Source organism: Schistocerca serialis, chromosome 4 (genome assembly GCF_023864345.2).
Source record: "Schistocerca serialis cubense isolate TAMUIC-IGC-003099 chromosome 4, iqSchSeri2.2, whole genome shotgun sequence".
In the NCBI taxonomy this organism is placed as follows: Eukaryota; Metazoa; Arthropoda; class Insecta; order Orthoptera; family Acrididae; genus Schistocerca; species Schistocerca serialis.
In genome coordinates, this window is record NC_064641.1 from 871,675,254 (window position 1) to 871,699,641 (window position 24,388).

Sequence of the window (24,388 nt, forward strand, 5' to 3'; positions counted from 1 at the left end):
GCTTCTGTGAAGTTGGAAGGTAGGAAACGAGTTACTGGCAGAAGTAAATCTGTGAGGACGGAGCATGAGTCGTGCTTGGGTAGCTCAGGTGGTAGAGCACTTGCCCGCGAAAGGCAATGGTCCCCAGTTCGAGTCTCGGTCCGACACATAGTTTTAATCTGCCAGGAAGTTTCAAAATCGACATATTTAAAGGTAATTTCCGCAGTACCTCAAGGAAGTGTTAGAGAGCCGCTACTGTTTACGGTGTAAATAACTTATCTAGTACAAAGCGTCGGAAGGTCTTTAGGACTGTTCGTATATGACGCGGTTGTCTATGAGGAGATACCAACGCTAGAAGACAGTATTGATTTGCAGAAAGACCTAAAGCAGATTGGTGAATGGTGCAATCTCTGGCAGTTAACGCTGAATGTAAATAAATGTAGCACGTTGCGCGTGCATAGGAAAAGTAATCCACAGTTGTACGTCTACAGTATTGATGACAAACTGCTAGGAACAGTAAATCTGTCGCTCTGTCACAGAAACATTCGGCGGAATGACCACATGAAACGATTAGTAGGAAAAGCAGACGCAAGACTGAGATTCACAGGAAGAATCTTAAGGAAATGTAACTCATCCACGAAAGAAGTAGCTTACAAGGAGCTTGTTCGACGGATTCTTGAGTAATGTTCATCAATCTGGGACCCTTGCTAAGTAGGACTGATAAAGTAGGTAGAGAATATCCAACTAAGAGCGGCGCGTTTCGTCCAGGCATCGTTTAGCCGGCACGATAGCGTGCTACACAGATGTTCAGCGAACTCCACTGGCAGGCGCTAGAAGACAGGCGATGGGCATAACGTAGAGGTTTACTACGGAAATTTCGACAGAGTGCTTCCCAGAAAGAGTGGGGCAACATACAATATCCTGCCACACACATCTCGCGAAATCAACAGGACGAGAATGTTCGAGAAATCAGAGGGGTTTGCCGACAGTAGCCATCCCGAGTGGAACAGGAAAGGGGGGACGAACTAGTGGTACTAGAAGTACCGACCGTCCAGCACCCTCATGTGACCGGCGAAATACTAATGTAGGCGAAGACGAACGTCAGCAATGGAAGCCCTCATTACCATCTGGAATCACTACGCCTTCTTTCTTTCGTCTTCTTTTTCTTGTACCTTTGTGCCGCATCTACATCTACATCTACATCTACATGGATAACTCTGCCAATCACATTTAAGTGACTGGCAGAGGGTTCATCGACCCACCTTCACAATTCTCTTTTATTCCAATCCCGTACAGCGCGTGGAAAGAATGAACACCTACATCTTTCCGTACGAGCTCTGATTTCCCTTATTTTATCGTGGTGATCGTTCCTCCCTATCTAGGTCGGCGTCGACAAAATATTTTCGCATTCGGAGGAGAAAGTTGGTGATTGGAAATTCGTGACAAGATTCCGTCGCAACGAAAAACGCCTTTCTTTTAACGATTTCCAGTCCAAATCCTCTATCATTTCTGTGACACTCTCTCCCATATTTCGCTATAATACAAAACGTGCTGCCTTTCTTTGAACTTTTCGATGTACTCCGTCAGTCGTATCTGGTAAGGAACCCACACGGCGCAGCAGTATTCTAAAAGAGAACGGACAAGCGTAGTGTAGGCAGTCTCCTTAGTAGGTCTGTTACATTTTCTAAGTGTCCTGCCAACAAAACAGTCTTTGGTTATCCTTCCCCACAACATATTCTATGTGTTCCTTCCAATTTAAGTTGTTCGTAATTTTAATACCTAGGTATTTAGTTGAATTTACGGCTTTTAGATTAGACTGATTTATCGTGTAACCGAAATTTAACGAGTTCATTTTAGCACTCATGTGGATGACCTCACACTTTTCGTTATTCAGGGTCAACTGCCACTTTTCGCACCATTCAGATATTTTTTCTAAATAGTTTTGCAGTTTGTTTTGATCTTCTGATGACTTTATTAGTCGATAAACGACAGTGTCATCGACAAACAACCGATGACGGCTGCTCAGATGGTCTCTCAAATTTTTTATATAGATAGGGAACAGCAAAGAACCTATAACACTACCTTGGGGAACGCCAGAAATCACTTCTGTTTTAGTCGATAACTTTCCGTCAGTTACTACGAACTGTGACCTCTCTGACAGGGAATCACAAATCCAGTCACATAACTGAGACGATATTCCATAAGAACGCAATTTCAATACGAGCCGCTTGTGTGGTACAGTGTCAAAAGCCTTCTGGAAATCCATAAATACGGAATCGATCTAAAATCCCTTGTCAATAGCACTCAACACTTCATGTGAATAAAGAGCTAGTTGTGTTTCACAGGAACGATGTTTTCTAAACCCATGTTGACTGTGTGTCAATAGACAGTTTTCTTCGAAGGAATTCACAATGTTCGAACACAATATTTGTTCTAAAATCCTGGTACATATCGACGTTAACGATATGGGCCTGTAATTTGGAGGATTACTCCTACTACCTTTCTTGAATATTGGTGTGACCTGTGCAACCTTCCAGTCTTTGGGTACGGATCTTTTGTCGAGCGAATGGTTGTATCATGCATCAGCATATTCCGAAAGGAACCTAATTGATACATAGTCTGGACCAGAAGACTTGCTTTTATTAAGTGATTTAAGTAGCTTCACTACTCCGAGGATATTTACTTCTACGTTACTCATGTTGGCAGCTGTTTTCGATTCGAATTCTGGAATATTTACTTCGTCTTCTTCTGTGCAGTGTCGGCTTCGTTGTTAACGGATTTGACGTGGTTAATTTAAGGGGTTGCCAGAAGTCTTACCTGCCTCCTTCCCGTCACCCCCGGTGTGGAATATGTGTACCACAACTGTCTGCGAGTAGTGTTATTCATGTGAAAATGGGCGGAAGTTTTGTGAATATTTGCGAATCGTGTATCTGAGGTGGAACATGGGTACCAGTCCGGTATTCACCTAAGGCAGCGGTTCCCAACCTCTCTTAGACCGCTAACTCCTCCACCCCCCCCCCCCCCCTCTTTCATCTGTTGCCGCCACAGCCCCCCTCCCCCCACCCCTCCACCCCACAGTTCTGAAATTATGACCAACTCTAGCACCTAACTACTAACAGTAACATGGAAAACATTTCTCAGAACATTTTTATTTTTAAAATAATGAAAGGTGAATGATATTTAGTTTTTGTGTATGTGGTGCATAGCAAGTGCTAGCCACAACTCCTTGTAAGAAAAGAAAGCTAACTATCCACAGTGAGGGTAGACACTTGTTACAAGACACACTTCCCCTGCATTACTCCTCTCCACTGCGGAACTTGCTTAACCTCCACGCTGCAACCGCATTTAAAATCAAACAAGTTCAGATGTGTATGCACTATACTTACTGTTCGTAAGTCGCTTCATTGCTGCACTCCTGAACTGGCAGAAACTGGACGACTTCAGGCTGTTAATGCTTGGTGTCTAACCACTCAAATAATAATACTGTTTGCAGCACTATAATAACCCTTACGTAGTCACTGATGTGTCGTGCTGTCAGTTCATTCATTTTTCTGTTTCGAAGCGACTAACAAGGCAATTTATGGACTACTGCAGGTACTATCTACAACTTGAAGAAGAAATATGTTTGAGACATTTAGCATTTGTTAAGTATATGTCTGACTTTTATCATCATCGATGTGCTGAACAAAGCACAACATATTTGTGTACTGGGTGGACTACGTGAGCAGCCACTAACTTTCACAGCATTAATACTACTAATTGAGAAAAAGTACACCACTGGTCATTAAAATTGCTACACCAAGAAGAGATGTAGATGATAAACGGGTATTCATTGGACAAATATATTGTACAAGAACTGACATGTGATTACATTTTCACGCAATTTGGGTGTGTAGATCCTGTAAATGTAGGGTTTCGCAGGGATCAAATAAAGGATAGAGGCACTTGTCATAACACATCTGAAATCTAACGTCCACTATTCAAAGTGCCGCCAATGCGAACAAGAGGTGACAGACGTGTAACCAATGGCACCCCATACCATCACGCCGGGTGATACGCCAGTATGGAGATGACGAATACACGCTTCCAATGTGCATTCACCGCGATGTCGCCAAACACGGATGTGACCATCGTGATGCTGTAAACAGAACCTGGATTCATCCGAAAAAATGACGTTTTGCCATTAGTGCACCCAGGTGCGTCGTTGAGTACACCAGTGCAGTCGCTCCTGTCTGCGATGTATCGTCAACGGTAACCGCAGCCGTGGTCTCCGAGCTGATAGTCCATCTGTTGCAAACTCGTCGAACTGTTCGTGTAGATGGTTGTTGTTTTGCAAACGTCCCCATCCGTTGACTCAGGGATCGAGACGTGGCTGCACGATCCGTTACAGCCATGGGGATAAGATGCCTGTCATCTCGATTGCTAGTGATACGAGGCCGTTGGGATCCAGCACGGCGTTCCGTGTAACCCTCCTGAACCCACCGATTCCATATTCTCCTAACAGTCATTCGATCTCGACCAACGCGAGCAGCAATGTCGCGATACGATAAACCGCAATCGCGAAAGGCTACAATCCGACCTTCATCAAAGTCGGAAACGTGATGGTACGCATTTCTCCTCCTTACACGAGGCATCACAACAACGTTTCACCAGGCAACGCTGGCAACTGCTGTTTGTGTATGAGAAATCCGTTCGAAACTTTCCTCACGTCAGCACGTTGTAGGTGTCGCCACCGGCGCCAACCTTGTGTGAATGCTCTGAAAAGCTAATCATTTGCACATCACAGCATCTTCATCCTGTCGGTTAAATTTCGCATCTGTAGCACATCATCTTCGTGATGTAGCAATTTTAATGGTGAGTAGTGTAGTTACTGATGTGTCGTGCTGTCAGTTCATTGATGTATCTGTTTCGTTGCGACTAACGAAGCAATTTATGGACTATTGCAGGTACTATCTACAACTTGGAAAAGAAATTTTTTTGAGACATTTAGCATTTGTTAAGTATATGTCTGACTTTTATCATCACCGACGTGCTGAACAAAGCACAACATATTTGTGTACTGGGTGGACTATGTGAGTACCCAGTAACCTTCATTGTATTAATGCTATTAATTGAGAAAAAGTAATAATTGTTACCTTCTATGATCAATATTAGAGTCTTAGAAAATTATGATAATAGTAATGATATTTTAAAAATAATTTCGTTTCGTGACTGCAACAGAATCGAATCGTTTAGTTTTTACCCCTCAGGAAATTTCATTTTTCCCCCCAGGGTCTAATTACCCTCCAGGTTGGGGGGATGTGGGGAGCCGCCTAAAACGCCTAAAACCACATCAGAGCTGTCCAGCATACCGACCCTCATGGTTAATCCAGGCCGATTCGATCCATGGCCAGCGCACCTCCCTGTACCGGTAGCGATGCTTTAACACACACTGCTACCTGGGGGCGTCCATTTACGACACTATGTACAGAGCTCCAACGCGACAATACCCGCTCAGGTACGTATTTATTTCAATCTTCTGTTCGTTCACCTCTCCATTCCCACTCTCTCTGTCCACCTCCATCACTCCCTCTCCGTGTCCACCTCTTACACGACCACTCTCAGTTCATCTCCTCTTGCTCTTCTCCCTGTCCATCTCTTCCACCCGCCTGCGGCTCCCCCCGTCGGAGGTTCGAGTCCTCCTTCGGGCATGGGTGTATGTGTTGTCCTTAGCGTAAGTTAAAGTTACATTAAATAGTGCGTAAGCTAGAGACCGATGACCTCAGCAGTCTGGTCCCATAGTCCTTACCAAAACTCTTCAATTTTTCTTCCACACTCGTCTCTGTGTCAATCTGCTCTGCCTCCCTCTGTCCATCTGCTTCTTCTACCTCTGTCCATCTCCTCCTCCCCCCAAACCCTCCAATCACATCTCCTACTTCCCCTCTCTTTGTCAATCACTTGGTCCCCTTCCCTCTCTGTCCATATCCTCTTCTCCCTCTCTCTATCTATCTCCTCCACCCTTTTTCGCTGTTCATCTCCTGCCCCCTTCTTTCTATATCTCCGTTTTCTCTGTCCATCTCCTCCTCTTCCCTTCGGCACTTTCTCACGTATCTCAGTGTTGATCTTATTCCCTGGACTTTGTGTAGTGAATGACGTATGTTTGTCGATGCATTCAGCGGCATATGTGGATGTTGTCTGCAAGAAGTGTTGCGAATAGAGTTAGTAGCAAGCAATTAATATTTTAAAACGTCGTGAATGATTTTGCAGATTTTCACGCTTCTTAGTATTTAGAGTCATGTCTCCTGAACTATGTATCGTACGCTGATACATCTTTATAGGTACCCTATGGGATCAAAAATTTCCGGACACCCCAAAATATACGTTTTTCATATTAGCTACATTGTGCTGCCACCTACTGCTAGGTACTCCATATCTGCGACCTCAGTAGTCATTAGACATCGTGAGAGAGCAGAATCGGGTGCTCCGCGGAACTCACGGACTTCGAACATGGTCAGGTGATTGTGTCATACGTCTGTACGCGAGATTTCCACACTCCTAAACATCCCTAGGTCTACTGTTTCCGATGTGATAGTGAAGTGGAAACGTGAAGGGACATGTACAGTACAAAAGCGTACAGCCCGACCTCATCTGTTGACTGATAGAGACTGCCCACAGTTGAAGAGGGTCGAAATGTGTAATTGGTAGACATCTATCCAAACAATCAAACAGAAATTCAAAACTGCATCAGGATCCACTGCAAGTACTATCACAGTCAGACGGGAGGTGAGAAAACTTGCATTTCATGGTCGAGCGGCTACTCGTAAGCTACACATCACGCCGCTAAATGCCTAACGACGCCTCGCTTGGTGTAAGGATCGCAGTCATTGGACGATTGAACAGTGGAAAACGTTGAGTGGAGTGAAGAATCATGGTATACAGTGTGCCGATCCCAATGGCAGAGTGTGGGTTTGGCGAATGCCCTGTGAACGTCATCTCCCAGCATGTATAGTGCCAACAGTAAAATTCGGAGGCGGTCGTGTTATGGCATGGTCCTGTTTTTCATGGAGGGGACTTGCACCCCTTGCTGTTTTGCGTGGCACTATCATAGCACAGGCCTACATTGATTTTTGAAGCACCTTCTTGCTTCCCCGCGGTGGAAGGGCAATTCAAAGATTGCATCTTTCAACACGATCGATCACCTGTTCATAATGCACAGCCTGTGGCGGAATGGTTACACGACAATAACATTGCTGTAATGGACTGGTCTCCACAGACTCGTGACCCGAATCCTGTAGAACACCTTTGGGATGTTTTGGAATGCCGACTTCGTGCCAGGCCTCACCGACCGATATCGGTATCTCTCCTCAGTCCACCACTCCGTGAAGAATGGGCTGTCATTCCCCAAGAGACCTTCCATCACCTGATTGAACGTATGCCCGCCAGAGTGGAAACTGTCATCTAGCCGAAGGGTGGGCCAACACGATATTGAATCGCAGCATTACCGATGCAGGGAACCACGAACTTGTAAGTTATTTGGCGGCCCGTGTGGCCGAGTGGTTCTAGGCGCTTCAGTATGGAACCACGATGCTGCTACGGTCGCAGGTTCGAATCCTGCCTCGGGCATGGATGTTTGTCATGTCTTTAGTTAGGTTTAAATAGTTCTAATTCTGCTGACATCAGATGTTAAGTCCCATAGTGTTTAGAGCCATTTGAAACATTTGTAAGTTGTTTTCAGAAAGGTGTCCAGATACTTTTGATCACATAGTGTACATTCAGCAGCAAATGAGGACAGCGTCTGAGAAAAGTGTTGCGAGTAGGATTAGTAGCAACGAAGTAATGAATTTAAACGTTTTACATGATGTGGTAGCTTTTCTTGCATTCAGCGTTTATGATGGCGTATCTCGTGAACTAAGCGTCGTACAATGATGTAGTTTTCCTGGTACATTCAGTAGTGTGTGTGAACACCGTCTGCAAAATAAATCTCGAATACAGTTAGCAGTAAACAAGTAATATATTAAAATGTCATGCTTCAAGCGGCACTTTTACTGCATGGACAGCGAAAATGTAGCAAGCGAAAACGTTCTTCTTTTTATCTTTTTGTGGGAGTCGTCAGCGATAAAAAGTTTCATAAATGTATGAAAATATGTACAAAGTTTGTTGCAAGTTCTTAAATGCTCTAATTTCCAAATAATAAATGACTACTTGTTCACCCCCATCCCCACCTCCAACCCTTTGGTAGGCGGGTGGCAACACCAACAGTGATTCTTCCCAGACTGTAAGTGTTACGTGTACGAAGTTTGATTGAAATTGGTCGAGTGGTTTGGGAGGAGACGTGGAATGTACATACATCGATGCATACATCTACATCTACATCTTCATTTATAATTCGCAGGCCACCCAACGGTGTGTGGCGGAGGGCACTTTACGTGCCACTGTTATTACCTCCCTTTCATGTTCCAGCCGCGTATGGTTCGCGGGAAGAACGACTGCCGGAAAGCCTCCGTGCGCACTCGAATCTCTCTAATTTTACATTCGTGATCTCCTCGGGAGATACAAGTAGGGGGAAGCAATATATTCGACACCTCATCCAAAAACGCACCCCCTCGAAACCCGGACAGCAAGCTACACCGCGATGCAGAGCGCCTCTCTTGCAGAGTCTGTCACTTGAGTTTGCTAAACATCTCCGTAACGCTATCACGCTTACCAAATAACCCTGTGACGAAACGCGCCGCTCTTCTTTGGATCTTCTCTATCTCCTCTGTCAACCCGACCTGGTACGGATCCCACACTGATGAGCAATGCTCAAGTATAGGTCGAACGAGTGTTTTGTAAGCCACCTCCTTTGCTGATGAACTACATTTTCTAAGGACTCTCCCAATGAATTTCAACCTGGCACCCGCCTTACCAACAAGTAATTTTGTATGATCATTCCACTTCAAATCGTTCCGTACGCATAATCCCTGATATTTTGCAAAAGTAACTGCTACCAGAGTTTGTTCCGCTATCAAATAATCATACAATAAAGGATTCTTCTTTCTATGTATTCGCAATACATTACATTTGTCTATGTTAAGGGTCAGTTGCCACTCCCTGCACCAAATGCCTATCCGCTGCAGATCTTCCTGCATTTCGCTGCAATTTTCTGTTGCCACAACTTCTCTGTGTACTACAGCATCATCCGCGAAAAGCCGCATGGAACTTCCGACACTATCTACAAGGTCATTTATATATTTTGTGAATAGCAGTGGTCCCATAACACTCTCCTGTGGCACGCCAGAGGTTACTTTATCGTCTGTAGACGTCTCTCCATTGAGAACAACATGCTATGTTCTGTTTGATAAAAACTCTTCAATCCAACCACACAGCTAGTCTGATATTCCGTAGGCTCTTACTTTGTTTATCAGGCGACAGTGCGGAAGTGTATCGAACGCCTTCCGGAAGTCAAGGAAAATAGCATCTACCTGGGAGCCTGTATCTAATATTTTCTGGGTCTCGTGAGCAAATAAAGCGAGTTGGGTCTCACACGATCGCTGTTTCCGGAATCCATGTTGATTCCTACAGAGTAGATTCTGGGTTTCCAGAAATGACGTGATACGCGAGCAAAAAACATGTTCTAAAATTCTACAAGAGATCGATGTCAGAGATATAGGCCTATAGTTTTGCGCATCTGCTCGACGACCCTTCTTGAAAACTGGGACTACCTCTGCTCTTTTCCAATCGTTTGGAACCTTCCGTTCCTCTAGAGACTTGCGGTACACGGCTGTTAGAAAGTGGGCAAGTTCTTTCGCGTACTCTGTGTAGAATCGAACTGGTATCCTGTCAGGTCCAGTGGACTTTCCTCTGTTGAGTGATTTCAGTTGCTTTTCTATTCCTTGGACACGTATTTCGATGTCAGCCATACATACGTACAGACGTGCATCCATTTTTATAATTTGCGTGGAGTATAATCACTTTTCTGGAGACTAGAAATCTACTCTGTAGGAATCAGCATGGGTTTCGAAAATGACGGTTGTGTGAAACCCAGCTCGCGCTATTCGTCCACGAGACTCAGAGGGCCATAGACACGGGTTCACAGGTAGATGCCGTGTTTCTTGACTTCCGCAAGGCGTTCTATACAGTTCCCCACAGTCGTTTAATGAACAAAGTAAGAGCATATGGACTATCAGACCAATTGTGTGATTGGATTGAAGACTTCCTAGATAACAGAACGCAGCATGTCATTCTCAATGGAGAGAAGTCTTCCGAAGTAAAAGTGATTTCAGGTGTGCCGCAGGGGAGTGTCGTAGGACCGTTGCTATTCACAATATACATAAATGACCTTGTGGATGACATCGGAAGTTCACTGAGGCTTTTTGCGGATGATGCTGCGGTATATCGAGAGGTTGTAACAATGGAAAATTGTACTGAAATGCAGGAGGATCTGCAACGAATTGACGCATGGTGCAGGAAATGGCAATTGAATCTCAATGTAGACAAGTGTAATGTGCTGCGAATACATAGAAAGATAGATCCCTTATCATTTAGCTACAAAATAGCAGGTCAGCAACTGGAAGCAGTTAATTCCATAAATTATCTGGGAGTACGCATTAGGAGTGATTTAAAATGAAATGATCATATGAAGTTGATCGTCGGTAAAGCAGATGCCAGACTGAGATTCATTGGAAGCATCCTAAGGAAATGCAATAAGAAAAGAAAGGAAGTAGGTTACAATACACTTGTTCGCCCATTGCTTGAATACTGCTCACCAGAGTGGGATCCGTACCAGATCCGGTTGATAGAAGAGATAGAGAAGATCCAACGTAGAGCAGCGCGCTTCGTTACAGGATCATTTAGTAATCGCGAAAGCGTTACGGAGATGATAGATAAACTCCAGTGGAAGACTCTGCAGGAGAGACGCTCAGTAGCTCGGTACGGGCTTTTGTTAAAGTTTCGAGAACATACCTTCACCGAGGAGTCAAGCAGTATATTGCTCCCTTCTACGTATATCTCGCGAAGAGACCATGAGGGTATAAAATCAGGGAGATTAGAGCCCACACGGAAGCATATCGACAATTCTTCTTTCCACGAACAATACGAGACTGGAACAGAAGGGAGAAGCGATAGAGGCACTCAAGGTACCCTCCGCCACACACCGTCAGGTGGCTTGCGGAGTATGGATGTAGATGTAGATGTAGATGTAGACGCAGATTCGTGGTTTCACTATCACTTTCCTACGATGGTGGGTCTTCACATTTCTATTTTTTCGTCAGGGTCAACGACCTGCGTGGAGTGAGAGTAAGGAAGGAACAAGTGGAGCAGCGCCTCAAGTTCGGAAGTTCGGGCGCCGTGTGCAGGTGTCGTGGGAACCTCGCCAGCCGCGGGCACTGCCAAGTTTCCGCTCTGAGCGACGCAGCGCTCGGTCACGCGGACGTTCCGTCCCCACATCGATTCCCGATGGAAGGCGGCGGTTGCAGCAGCGGCGTCACCGGCAGTTCAGTTTTTTAACTGTTCCCGGCTCTACTAGATGAGGCGGCACTTCCCAAGGGGGGGCTGAGGTCGCATGACTGGGGGGGGGGGGGGAGGGGGCCGGCCACAGCGCAGCCCCAACTTGGCTGCCGAGTTGGCGGCCGCACCTGCTGCTGCCAGTGTCTCCAACGTGGCTACACGGTTCTCGCTCCTCTGGCTCTTCCCGAGTTACTATCCCGCAAGATCAGGGGAAAAGGCTGAGCGCAGTCACCACCACACTCTTTGTTGTTCATTCCGAAGATATCACGTATGTCACTCATTTCTTCACAAATTATGGTCAGTGAAAAAAAAAATGTTAGTCAGCGTCCTAAAGGGAGCACGCTAATCCCTTTGGATGGTGACTACTCACCAGCGGACTATTCACTCAGCGCCGGCCGCGGTGGCCGAGCGGTTCTAGGCGCTTCAGTTCGGAACCGCGTGACTACTACGGTCGCAGGCTCGAATTCTGCCTCAGGCATGGATGTATGTGATGTCCTTAAGTTTTAGGGGACTGATGACCTCAGATGTTAAGTCCCGTAGTGCTCAGAGCTAATATACACTACTGGCCATTACAATTACTACACCACGTAGATGACGTGCCACAGACGCGAAATTTAACCGACAGGAAGAAGATGCTGTGATATGCAAATGATTAGCTTTTCAAAGCATACACACAAGGTTGGCGCCGGTGGCGACACCTACAACGTGCTGACACGAGGAAAGTTTCCAGCTGATTTCTCATACACAAACAGCAGTTGCCGGCGTTGCCTGGTGAAACGTTGTTGTGATGCCTCGTGTAAGGAGGAGAAATGCGTACCATCACGTTTCCGGATTGTAGCCTAGCGCGATTGCGGTTTATCGTATCGCTACATTGCTGCTCGCGTTGGTCTAGATCCAATGGTTGTTAGCAGAATATGGAATCCGTGGGTTGAGGAAGGTAATACGGAGCACCGTGCTGGATCCCAACGGCCTCGTATCACTAGCAGTCGAGATGACAGGCACAGACACGAGCGCCTGCGATGGTGTACTCAACGACGAACCTGGTTGCACGAATGGCAAAACGTCATTTTTTCGGATGAATCCAGGTTCTGTTTACAGCATCATGATGGTCGCATCCGTGTTTGGCGACATCGCGGTGAACGCGCATTGGAAGCGTGTATTCGTCATCGGGCCGCGGTGGCCGCGCGGTTCTGGCGCTGCAGTCCGGAACCGCGGGACTGCTACGGTCGCAGGTTCGAATCCTGCCTCGGGCATGGGTGTGTGTGATGTCCTTAGGTTAGTTAGGTTTAAGTAGTTCTAAGTTCTAGCCATTTGAACCATTCGTCATCGCCATGCTGGCGTATCACCCGGCGTGGGGTGCCAGTGGTTACACGTCTCGGTCACCTCTTGTTCGCATTGACGGCACTTTGAACAGTGGACGTTACATTTCAGATGTTTTACGACCTGTGGCTCTACCCTTCATGCGATCCCTGCGAAACCCTACATTTCAGGAGGATAATGCACAACCGTATGTTGCAGGTCCTGTACGGGCCTTTCTGAATACAGAAAATGTTCGACTGCTGCCCTGGCCAGCACATTCTCCAGATCTCTCACCAATAGAAAAGTCTGGTGAATGGTGGCCTAGCAACTGGCTCGTCACAATACGCCAGTCACTACTCTTGATGAACTGTGGTATCGTGCTGAAGCTGCATGGGCAGCTGTACGTGTACACGCCATCCAAGCTCTGTTTGACTCAATGCCCAGGCGTAACTAAGCCGTTATTACGGACCAGAGCTGGTTGTTCTGGTTACTGATTTCTCAGGATCTATGCACCCAAATTGCGTGGAAATGTAATAACATGTCCTAGTATAATATATTTGTCCAATGAATATCCGTTTACCATCTGCATTTCTTCTAGTTGTAGCAATTTTAATGGCCAGTAGTGTATATTCACTCAGAGGAAAAAAATATTAGTCACACCCTTAAAGTTGCACATTTATCACTTTGGAGAGATTTAGATGTTGACTGTTCACGCTGGTGTGTGAAATTTATGAGACTGGCTGTATACCATCTGACTTCCGGAAAAACATCATCCGCACGATTCCGAAGATAGCAAGAGCCGACAAGTGCGAGAACTATCGCACATGCATCCACGTTACTGACATCAATCACATACGGAAGAATGGAAAAGGAAATTGTGGATGTGTTGGATGACGATCAGTTTGACTTTAGGAAAGGTAAAGGGTACCAGAGAGACAATTCTGATGTTGCGGTTGATAGTGGAAGGTAGACTGAAGAAAAATCAAGACATGTTCATTGGATTTGTCGACCTGGAAAAAGTCCTCGACAGTATAAAATGGTGCAACACGTTCGAAATTCTGACAAAAATAGGGGTAAGCTGTAGGGAGGGACGGGTAATATACAACATGTACAAGAACCAAGAGGGAGCAATAAGAGTGGAAGTACAAAAACGAAGTTCAAAATGGTTCAAATGGCTCTGAGCACCATGGGACTCAACTGCTGTGGTCATAAGTCCCCTAGAACTTAGAACTACTTAAACCTAACTAACCTAAGGACATCACACACATCCATGCCCGAGGCAGGATTCGAACCTGCGACCGTCGCGGTCGTGCGGTTCCAGACTGTAGCGCCTTTAACCGCTCGGCCAATTCGGCCGGCCAAAAACGAAGTGCTCGGTTTAAAAAGTTGTAAGAGAGGAATGTAGTGTTTCGCCTCTACTGTTCAATATGTACCTCGCAGAAGTAATGGCGAGAATAAAAGAATGGTTCAAGAGTGGCATTACAATTAAAGGTGGGAGGATATCAACGATAAAAAAAATGGTTCAAATGGCTCTGAGCATTATGGGACTTAACATCTTAGGTCATCAGTCCCCTAGAACTTAGAACTACTTAAACCTAACGAACCTAAGAACATCACACGCATCCATGCCCGAGGCAGGATTCGAACCTGCAACCGTAGCAGTCCCGCGGTTCCGGACTGCAGTGCCTAGAACCGCACGGCCACCCCGGCCGGCTCTATCAACCATAAGATTCGCAGATTGCCTCAGTGAAACTGAATAAGACTTAGAGGATCTGTTGAATGGAATCAATACTCTGACGAGTACAGAATATGGATTGAGAGTAAATAGAAGAAAGTAACGAGAAGAAGCAGAAATGAGTACAGCGAGAAACTTAACACGAGAATCAGTGATAAGGAAGTAGATGCTGTTAAGGAATTCTTCTACCTAGGCAACAAAATAGGCCTTGACGGATGGAGCAACGAGGACATAAAAAGCAGACTAGCATTGGCAGAAAGGGCGTTCCTCGACAATAGAAGTCTACCGGCATCAAGCGCGGGTTTTAATCTGAGGTACGAAACCAGTCAGATGTCTGATGACTCAAAAGCAAAAACAAAAGGTGGTGTAGAACCAGTGTCATACCAGCCAGTTACGCGAGCCGTGTGAAAGCCGTCTCCAAAGGCTGCCGACATGGCTCTGTTTGGCGCTGTTTGTGTTCCAAACTTCTGCGAGACTGGCATAGAACCATTACCGAACCATCTTCAGAGGATAAGAAAAGCTATTGGCTGCATCGTTTGCACAGATGATCTGCTAACTGGAGCGTACAAAACAAACCAACGATAGCAGCACACATACGAGTTTATGTTGTTGTAGTGGTGATCTTAAGTCCAGAGACTGGATTGATGCAGCTGTTCATGCTACTCTATCCTGTGCAAGCTTCTTCATCTCCCCGTACCTACTTTAACCGACATCCTTCTGAATCTGCTTAGTGTATTCATCTCTTGGTCTCCCTCTACGATTCTTATCCTCCAAGTTGCTCTCCAGTACTAAATTGGTGATCCCTTGATGCCTCAGAACATGTCCTATCAACCGATCACTTCTTATAGTCAAATTGTGCCACAAATTCCTCTTCTTCCCAATTCTGTTCAGAAACTCCTATTAGTTACCAAAAGAAACGTTACAAAGAACGAAAAATCCCACAGTCAGAGTAAACGAGCAACCTGTGAAACGGAAAGAGATATATAGGTACCTTGGAATTTACATCGACGAAATGCAAAACTTTCATGCACATGTAGAAATTACTGCAAGACAGGCATTAAAATACTAAATAAAATAACAACAACTGACCAAAGAATTTTCAGCAGCCACTAAGTGCAACAAGAACCTACTGCAGTGCTATCTTACTTGGCTACTGGTGGAGTCTTTGTGCTCAAAGAGGCAGAAAGGTAAGGTCAGCATAGGATTTCCTGCGAGCACACAGAAATGTACTCCTGACCTGACAGGCGTGTATACAGGGTGCCCGGAAATGGCGTTACAAACTTGTAGGACTTGTAGAGGGGAGTGAGTATGTAATATTCTGAATAGGAACCCATGTTCGGAAATGTACCGTTTCCATTCTACAGTGATTATAGTTCAGATGTTTGACTCATCAACTTCAGCTATCAACTAAAAATAAGTTTCCTTTAATTTTCGTCTATGCTAACAAACGTTTTGTTAACAGATTACCGGTTTTGGTCTTTAATGACCACCCTCAGATCTGTATGCCGACATTAGCGACATCTGGTGAACTTACAACACAAACATCTTGTGGCTGCTTACGGCAGCTTGTTTTAAACATGTTACTGACAACATGAGTCGTGTTATTTACATGTATTTGACGATGCTGATTCCGCATTTAAAATTTGACGATGCCACTATGGCTGCAGTACATTAGGACTTTGTTTTTATGAAACAGGTATGCCTCTTCATACTAAAAGCATACTAATGTATATATTGTCAGTACTGCTTTTCATTTGGTCTATGTATTGTTTTTAAGCTGTAGACAATCTGTGAGTGTATTTATGTTTTTCCCATTTTCGTTGCAGATCTGATGATGGTCATAAAAGACCGAAATCGGTAATCTGTTAACAAAAAGTTTGTGACCATAGACGTAAATTAAAGGAAGCGTATTACATATACGGGTCACTGTTTTTTCGCGACAATGTCGCAGCTTGTGATATCAGCGAATAATTCGGAAGCACATTTGTTTACATTAACACTTAAACGTCTCGTGATTAGATTACCCTAAAAAGAAAGCAAATCCAACATATAATAAGAGTCGATATGATGACCGCCAAGGTTGTTAGAGATTTTAATTACTTTTCTGATGTCTAAACAACACTTTTTTGTTTCCAAAATCATCTTAAGCGTTTCGACATTCCGTCATTATCAAAGGAAACGTAATATCGGTCTTACTGAGCCGTGGCGCCATTGAATTTGTAGACTGTTCTGTCTTTCGCCACTGGCTCAGGTGTAGTATCGACTAGCCCTCTCGCGGCCCCATCGTCAATATCTAAGAGGAAGAGTTGGTATCTGTGGGTTGTGTCCTTAGAAGGTCTTTGCTTGCCGATATATATACGGGGTTCGCTGGCCCGAGGGAGGAGGCACCAAGTTTAGGGATTGGCGGCAGCGTCGCGACAACAGACGTTGACGAGGCCCGAGCGGCCGAAGCCACGAGCTACGCAAGGAGGGCCTGCGCAGCTTAAAGATGTCGGTGTGCTTCACCGGGGTCAGCGTAGACTACAAGCAGCAGGCCGGCATCCCGTCGGTCAATTGACAACATTCGTATCGGACGGCCGCTTGTGGCCTGGCTGCCCTCTTCTACCTGGCTGTCATCGACACCACTCAGTAACCACTGCGACGCACCATGCAACTGCTTGTAGACACGGGGAGTAGTATTATGTAAACCTCGTGGTGAGGTGTTTCATTGTCTACCTGCCCTCCTTATTATTTTCTGGTTTTTACCCGAATCTCACAAGGGAACCTCCCCATCGCACCCCCCTCAGATTTAGTTTTAAGTTGGCACAGTGGATAGGCCTTGAAAAACTGAACACAGATCAATCGAGAGAACAGGAAGAAGTTGTGTGGAACTCTGAAAAAAATAAGCAAAATACACTCCTGGAAATGGAAAAAAGAACACATTGACACCGGTGTGTCAGACCCACCATACTTGCTCCGGACACTGCGAGAGGGCTGTACAAGCAATGATCACACGCACGGCACAGCGGACACACCAGGAACCGCGGTGTTGGCCGTCGAATGGCGCTAGCTGCGCAGCATTTGTGCACCGCCGCCGTCAGTGTCAGCCAGTTTGCCGTGGCACACGGAGCTCCATCGCAGTCTTTAACACTGGTAGCATGCCGCGACAGCGTGGACGTGAACCGTATGTGCAGTTGACGGACTTTGAGCGAGGGCGTATAGTGGGCATGCGGGAGGCCGGGTGGACGTACCGCCGAATTGCTCAACACGTGGGGCGCAAGGTCTCCACAGTACATCGATGTTGTCGCCAGTGGTCGGCGGAAGGTGCACGTGCCCGTCGACCTGGAACCGGACCGCAGCGACGCACGGATGCACGCCAAGACCGTAGGATCCTACGCAGTGCCGTAGGGGACCGCACCGCCACTTCCCAGCAAATTACGGACACTGTTGCTCCTGTGGTATCGGCGAGGACCATTCGCAACCGTCTCCATGAAGCTGGGCTACGGTCCCGCACACCGTTAGGCCGTCTTCCGTCACGCCCCAACATCGTGCAGCCCGCCTCCAGTGGTGTCGCGACAGGCGTGAATGGAGGGACGAATGGAGACGTGTCGTCTTCAACGATGAGAGTCGCTTCTGCCTTGGTGCCAATGATGGTCGTATGCGTGTTTGGCGCCGTGCAGGTGAGCGCCACAATCAGGACTGCATACGACCGAGGCACACAGGGCCAACACCCGGCATCATGGTGTGGGGAGCGATCTCCTACACTGGCCGTACACCACTGGTGATCGTCGAGGGGACACTGAATAGTGCACGGTACATCCAAACCGTCATCGAACCCGTCGTTCTACCATTTCTAGACCGGCAAGGGAACTTGCTGTTCCAACAGGACAATGCACGTCCGCATGTATCCCGTGCCACCCAACGTGCTCTAGAAGGTGTAAGTCAACTACCCTGGCCAGCAAGATCTCCGGATCTGTCCCCCATTGAGCATGTTTGGGACTGGATGGAGCGTCGTCTCACGCGGTCTGCACGTCCAGCACGAACGCTGGTCCAACTGAGGCGCCAGGTGGAAATGGCATGGCAAGCCGTTCCACAGGACTACATCCAGCATCTCTACGATCGTCTCCATGGGAGAATAGCAGCCTGCATTGCTGCGAAAGGTGGATATACTCTGTACTAGTGCCGACATTGTGCATGCTCTGTTGCCTGTGTCTATGTGCCTGTGGTTCTGTCAGTGTGATCATGTGATGTATCTGACCCCAGGAATGTGTCAATAAAGTTTCCCCTTCCTGGGACAATGAATTCACGGTGTTCTTATTTCAATTTCCAGGAGTGTATACAAACTGAGTAGTCCACGCGAAGATAAGCAACATCAAGGACAGTGCGAACTCAGGTCCTTGGTTCAAATCTCCCCACGAGCGAAAAAATTTTTCTTTATTTTCGCAAAGTTATGACCTGTCCGCTCGTTCATTGACGTCTCTGTTCACTGTAATAAGTTTAGCGTCTGTGTTTAACGACCGCACCGCGAAACCGTGCGATTCGTAGACGAAAGGACGTGCCTCTCCAATGGGAACCGAAAACATTTGATCGCAACGTCATAGATCAACCGATTCCTCCACAGGAAAACACGTCTGATATATTCTATACGACACTGGTGACGGCATGTGCGTCACATGACAGGAATATGTTGTCGACCCACCTAACTTGTACACTTGGCGAATGGGTAAAAATCTTCTTCTACGTTGCCCGATTTAGGTTTTCTTGTGGATGTGATAATTACTCCCAAAAAAGTGATGAAAACATAAGAGTTTGTCACATAAACTGCAACAAATGAATCCAAAAGTCTCACAGTCGCACACTTTTCCCTGTGCTTTGTCAAAACATATGTTTTTAACGTTTTCAAATTTTTCCGAGTGTAGATCGTCAAATCCTGCATATGTCCAAGCAAATCTGAACATGCCCTGGAATTTTGGAGAGCGAAGTTGATTATGTGTGAGTGCCTGAACTTTGATAATTGTCTGAAAATAAAAATTTAAAATTTTCGCTCGAAGGAAGACTTGAATCAGAGACCTCTCGCCCCGCAGCTGCTCACGCTAACCACGGGACCACGGCGCTCCTGGGTTATTTGTAACCTTGATGTTGCCTATATTGCGCATGGACTAATCTGTTTGTATATTTTGCTTATTTTTTCACAGTTCCACACAACTTCTTCCTGTTTTCTCGATTGATCTGTGTTCAGTTTTTCAAGGCCTATCCACTGTGGCAACTTATAACTAAATCTGAGGGGGGTGCGATGGGGAGGTTCCCTTGTCAGAGTTTTACTCGGCCACCTCTTTGGTCGTGAATACAGCCGGTTTTGTACTAGACACTAATTATCGTTTAAATATTTGTTCTGATATTATATTGCCTTCCCCTTCTAGTTTATACCTGATCACTAATGTTTTAATGAATCAGCTCCTGGTCGGAAATACAGTCGGAACAATTGTACTAAGGCACAGGTGGCAGTTAAACATATATGGGTCTTTGACGTTAACCCGTTTTAATTCCTTGATTGTAATGGCATTAGTTATAATCTGAACTACCTGTTGTACTAGACTGCGATGCTGTTTTTGAAAGACCGGGTCATTATTCATGTATTTTTAACTGTATCTTGTGGTTCCTCCGAGTGAGTTCTCTTGTAATAAGTGCTCACACGTAATGTTTTAAAACGTTCCTTCAGAGCGGCCTTCATAACTGACAAGCATTTTAACTTTTGAAATATTAACAGCCTACTGTCACCAGAGCTTTAGTCAGAATAAGATTGCCAAATGGGACAAACTGGGATCCAGTCGCACGTAGCCTGCCGACTGAAATTAAGCTTGGAAGAAAGCCTTATCATTGCCGACTGAAATTAAGCTTTGAAGCAAGACTTCTACATCTACATCTACATTTATTCTCCGCAAGCCACCCAACTGTGTGTGGCAGAGGGCACTTTACGTGCCACTGTCATTACCTCCCTTTCCTGTTCCAGTCGCGTATGGTTCGCGGGAAGAACGACTGTCTGAAAGCCTCCGTGCGCGCTCGAATCTCTCTAATTTTACATTCGTGATCTCCTCGGGAGGTATAAGTAGGGGGAAGCAATATATTCGATACCTCATCCAGAAACGCACCCTCTCGAAACCTGGCGAGCAAGCTACACCGCGATGCAGAGCGCCTCTCTTGCAGAGTCTGCCAATTGAGTTTGTTAAACATCTCCGTAACGCTATGACGGTAACCAAATAACCCTGTGACGAAACGAGCCGCTCTTCTTTGGATCTTCTCTATCTCCTCCGTCAACCCGATCTGGTACGGATCCCACACTGATGAGCAATACTCAAGTATAGGTCGAACGAGTGCTTTGTAAGCCACCTCCTTTGTTGATGGACTACATTTTCTAAGGACTCTCCCAATGAATCTCAACCTGGTACCCGCCTTACCAACAATTAATTTTATATGATCATTCCACTTCAAATCGTTCCGCACGCATACTCCCAGATATTTTACAGAAGTTCCTGCTACCAGTGTTTGTTCCGCTATCATATACTCATACAATAAAGGATCCTTCTTTCTATGTATTCGCAATACATTACATTTGTCTATGTTAAGGGTCAGTTGCCACTCCCTGCACCAAGTGCCTATCCGCTGCAGATCTTCCTGCATTTCGCTACAATTTTCTAATGCTGCAACTTCTCTGTATACTACAGCATCATCCGCGAAAAGCCGCATGGGACTTCCAACACTATCTACTAGGTCATTTATATATATTGTGAAAAGCAATGGTCCCATAACACTCCCCTGCGGCACGCCAGAGGTTACTTTAACGTCTGTAGACGTCTCTCCATTGACAACAACATGCTGTGATCTGTTTGCTAAAAACTCTTCAATCCAGCCACACAGCTGGTCTGATATTCCGTAGGCTCTCACTTTGTTTATCAGGCGACAGTGCGGAACTGTATCGAACGCCTTCCGGAAGTCAAGAAAAATAGCATCTACCTGGGAGCCTGTATCTAATATTTTCTGGGTCTCATGAACAAATAAAGCGGGTTGGGTCTCGCACGATCGCTGTTTCCGGAATCCATGTTGATTCCTACATAGTACATTCTGGGTTTCCAAAAACGACATGATACTCGAGCAAAAAACATGTTCTAAAATTCTACAACAGATCGACGTCAGAGATATAGGTCTATAGTTTTGCGCATCTGCTCGACGACCCTTCTTGAAGACTGGGACTACCTGTGCTCTTTTCCAATCATTTGGAACCTTCCGTTCCTCTAGAGACTTGCGGTACACGGCTGTTAGAAGGGGGGCAAGTTCTTTCGCGTACCCTGTGTAGAATCGAATTGGTATCCCGTCAGGTCCAGCGGACTTTCCTCTGTTGAGTGATTCCAGTTGCTTTTCTATTCCTTGGACACTTATTTCGATGTTAGCCATTTTTTCGTTTGTGCGAGGATTTAGAGAAGGAACTGCAGTGCGGTCTTCCTCTGTGAAACAGCTTTGGAAAAAGGTGTTTAGTATTTCAGCTTTACGCGTGTCATCCTCTGTTTCAATGCCGTCATCATCCCGCAGTGTCTGGATATGCTGTTTCGAGCCACTTACTGATTTAACGTAAGACCAGAACTTCCTAGGATTTTCTGTCAAGTCGGTATCATTGTCATAATTGTTTCCTAATCTGTTTAACCTTTAAGCAAAGGTGCGCACCTTAATCCCGACCATTTCGACATACAGTTTCCTAATTTAAAAAATAATTACGTCATCTGTTTCAGAAATTGAAACACCCTTGTCACCAGTATTGCTTGTATGTTTTCACATGTTGCAGAAGGGTATTTAATGAGAGAAACTGCGGCCAGCGCGGTGGTAAACACCGCTGTTTCACCCGACAACGGGAGGGCTGCAGGTCCGGTCGCCTTGTAATTATTGTCATGTTGTTCTTGTTTTGATTTCTCCTGCAAAACCTTATTCATTTCACAAATTTGTTAATTTTGTAAGGAAAACAATTTTATGATAATACAGGGTGGTCCTTTGATAGTGACCGGGCCAAATATCTCACGAAATAAGCGTCAAATGAATAAACTACAAGGAACGAAACTCGTCTAGCTTGAAGAGGGAAACCAGATGGCGCTATGGTTGTCCCGCTAGATGGCGCTACCATAGGTCAAACGGATATCAACTGTGTTTTCTTAAATAGTAACCCCCATTCTTTATTACGTATTCGTGTAGTAGGTAAGGAAATATGAATGTTTTAGTTGGACCACTTTTTTCGCTTCGTGATGGATCACGCTGTAATAGCCACAATGTGATATCACGTAACATTCCGCCAGTGCGGACGGAATTGCTTCGTGATACATTACCTGTGTTAAAATGGACCGTTTACTAACTGCGGAAAAGGTCGATATCGTGTTGATGTATGGCTGTTGTGATCAAAATGCCAAACGGGCGTTTGCTATGTATGCTGCTCGGTATGCTGGACGACATCATCCAAGTGTCCGGACCGTTCGCCGGATAGTTACCTTACTTAAGGAAACAGGAAGTGTTCAGCCACATGTGAAACGTCAACCACGACCTGTAACAAATGATGATGCCCAAGTAGGTGTTTTAGCTGCTGTCGCGGCTAATCGGCACATCAGTGGCGGACAAATTTCGCGAGAATCGGGAATCTCAAAAACGTCGCTGTTGAGAATGCTACATCGACTGCAGCCGCACCATATTTCTATGCACCAGGAATTGCATGGCGACGACTTTGAACGTCGTGTACAGTTCTGCCACTGGGCACAAGAGAAATTACGGGACGATGACAGATTTTTTTCACGCGTTCTATTTGGCGACGAAGCGTCATTCACCAACAGCGGTAACGTAAACCGGCATAATATGCACTATTGGGCAACGGAAAATCCACGATGGCTGCGACTAGTGGAACATCAGCGACCTTGGTAGGTTAATGTATGGTGCGGCATTATGGGAGGAAGGATAATTTGCCCCCATTTTATCGATGGCAATATAAATGGTGCAATGCATGCTGATTTCCTACGTAATGTTCTACCGATGTTACTACAAGATGTTTCACTGCATGACAGATGGCGATGTACTTCCAACATGATGGATGTCCGTCACATAGCTCGCGTGCGGTTGAAGCGGTATTGAATAGCATATTTCATGACAGGTGGATTGGTCGTCGAAGCACCATACATGGCCCGCACGTTCACCGGATCTGACGTCCCCGGATTTCTTTCTGTGGGGAAAGTTGAAGAATATTTGCTATCGTGATCCACCGACAACGCCTGACAACATGCGTAATGCGAACATTACGGAAGGCGAACTACTCGCTGTTGAGAGGAATGTCGTTACACGTATTGCCAAATACATTGAGGTTGACGGACATCATTTTGAGCATTTATTGCATTAATGTGGTATTTACAGGTAATCACACTGTAACAGCATGCGTTCTCAAAAATGATAAGTTCACAAAGGTACATGTATCACACTGGAACAGCCGAAATAAAATGTTCAAACGCACCTACCTGTTACCAACTGTTCGCCTAAAATTGTGAGACATATGTTTGTGACTATTACAGCGCCATCTACCGAAAACTACCGTACTACACGAATATGTGATAAAAATGGGCTTCCTATTTTAAAAAACGCAGTTGATATCCGTTTGATCTATGGCAGCGCCACTAGCGGGCCATCCATAGCCCTATCTTGTTTCCCCCTTCAAGCTAGACGAGTTTCGTTCTTTGTAGTTTTTTCGTTTGACGCTTATATCATGAGATATTTGAGTGAAAAGGAAGTTACATTGGTGAGTTCTCCCTTCCACGTTTTCAAAAAAATGTTCAAATGTGTGTGAATTCCTAAGAGACCAAACTGCCTAGGTCTCTAGATTTACACACTACTTAAACTAACTTATACTAAGAACAACAC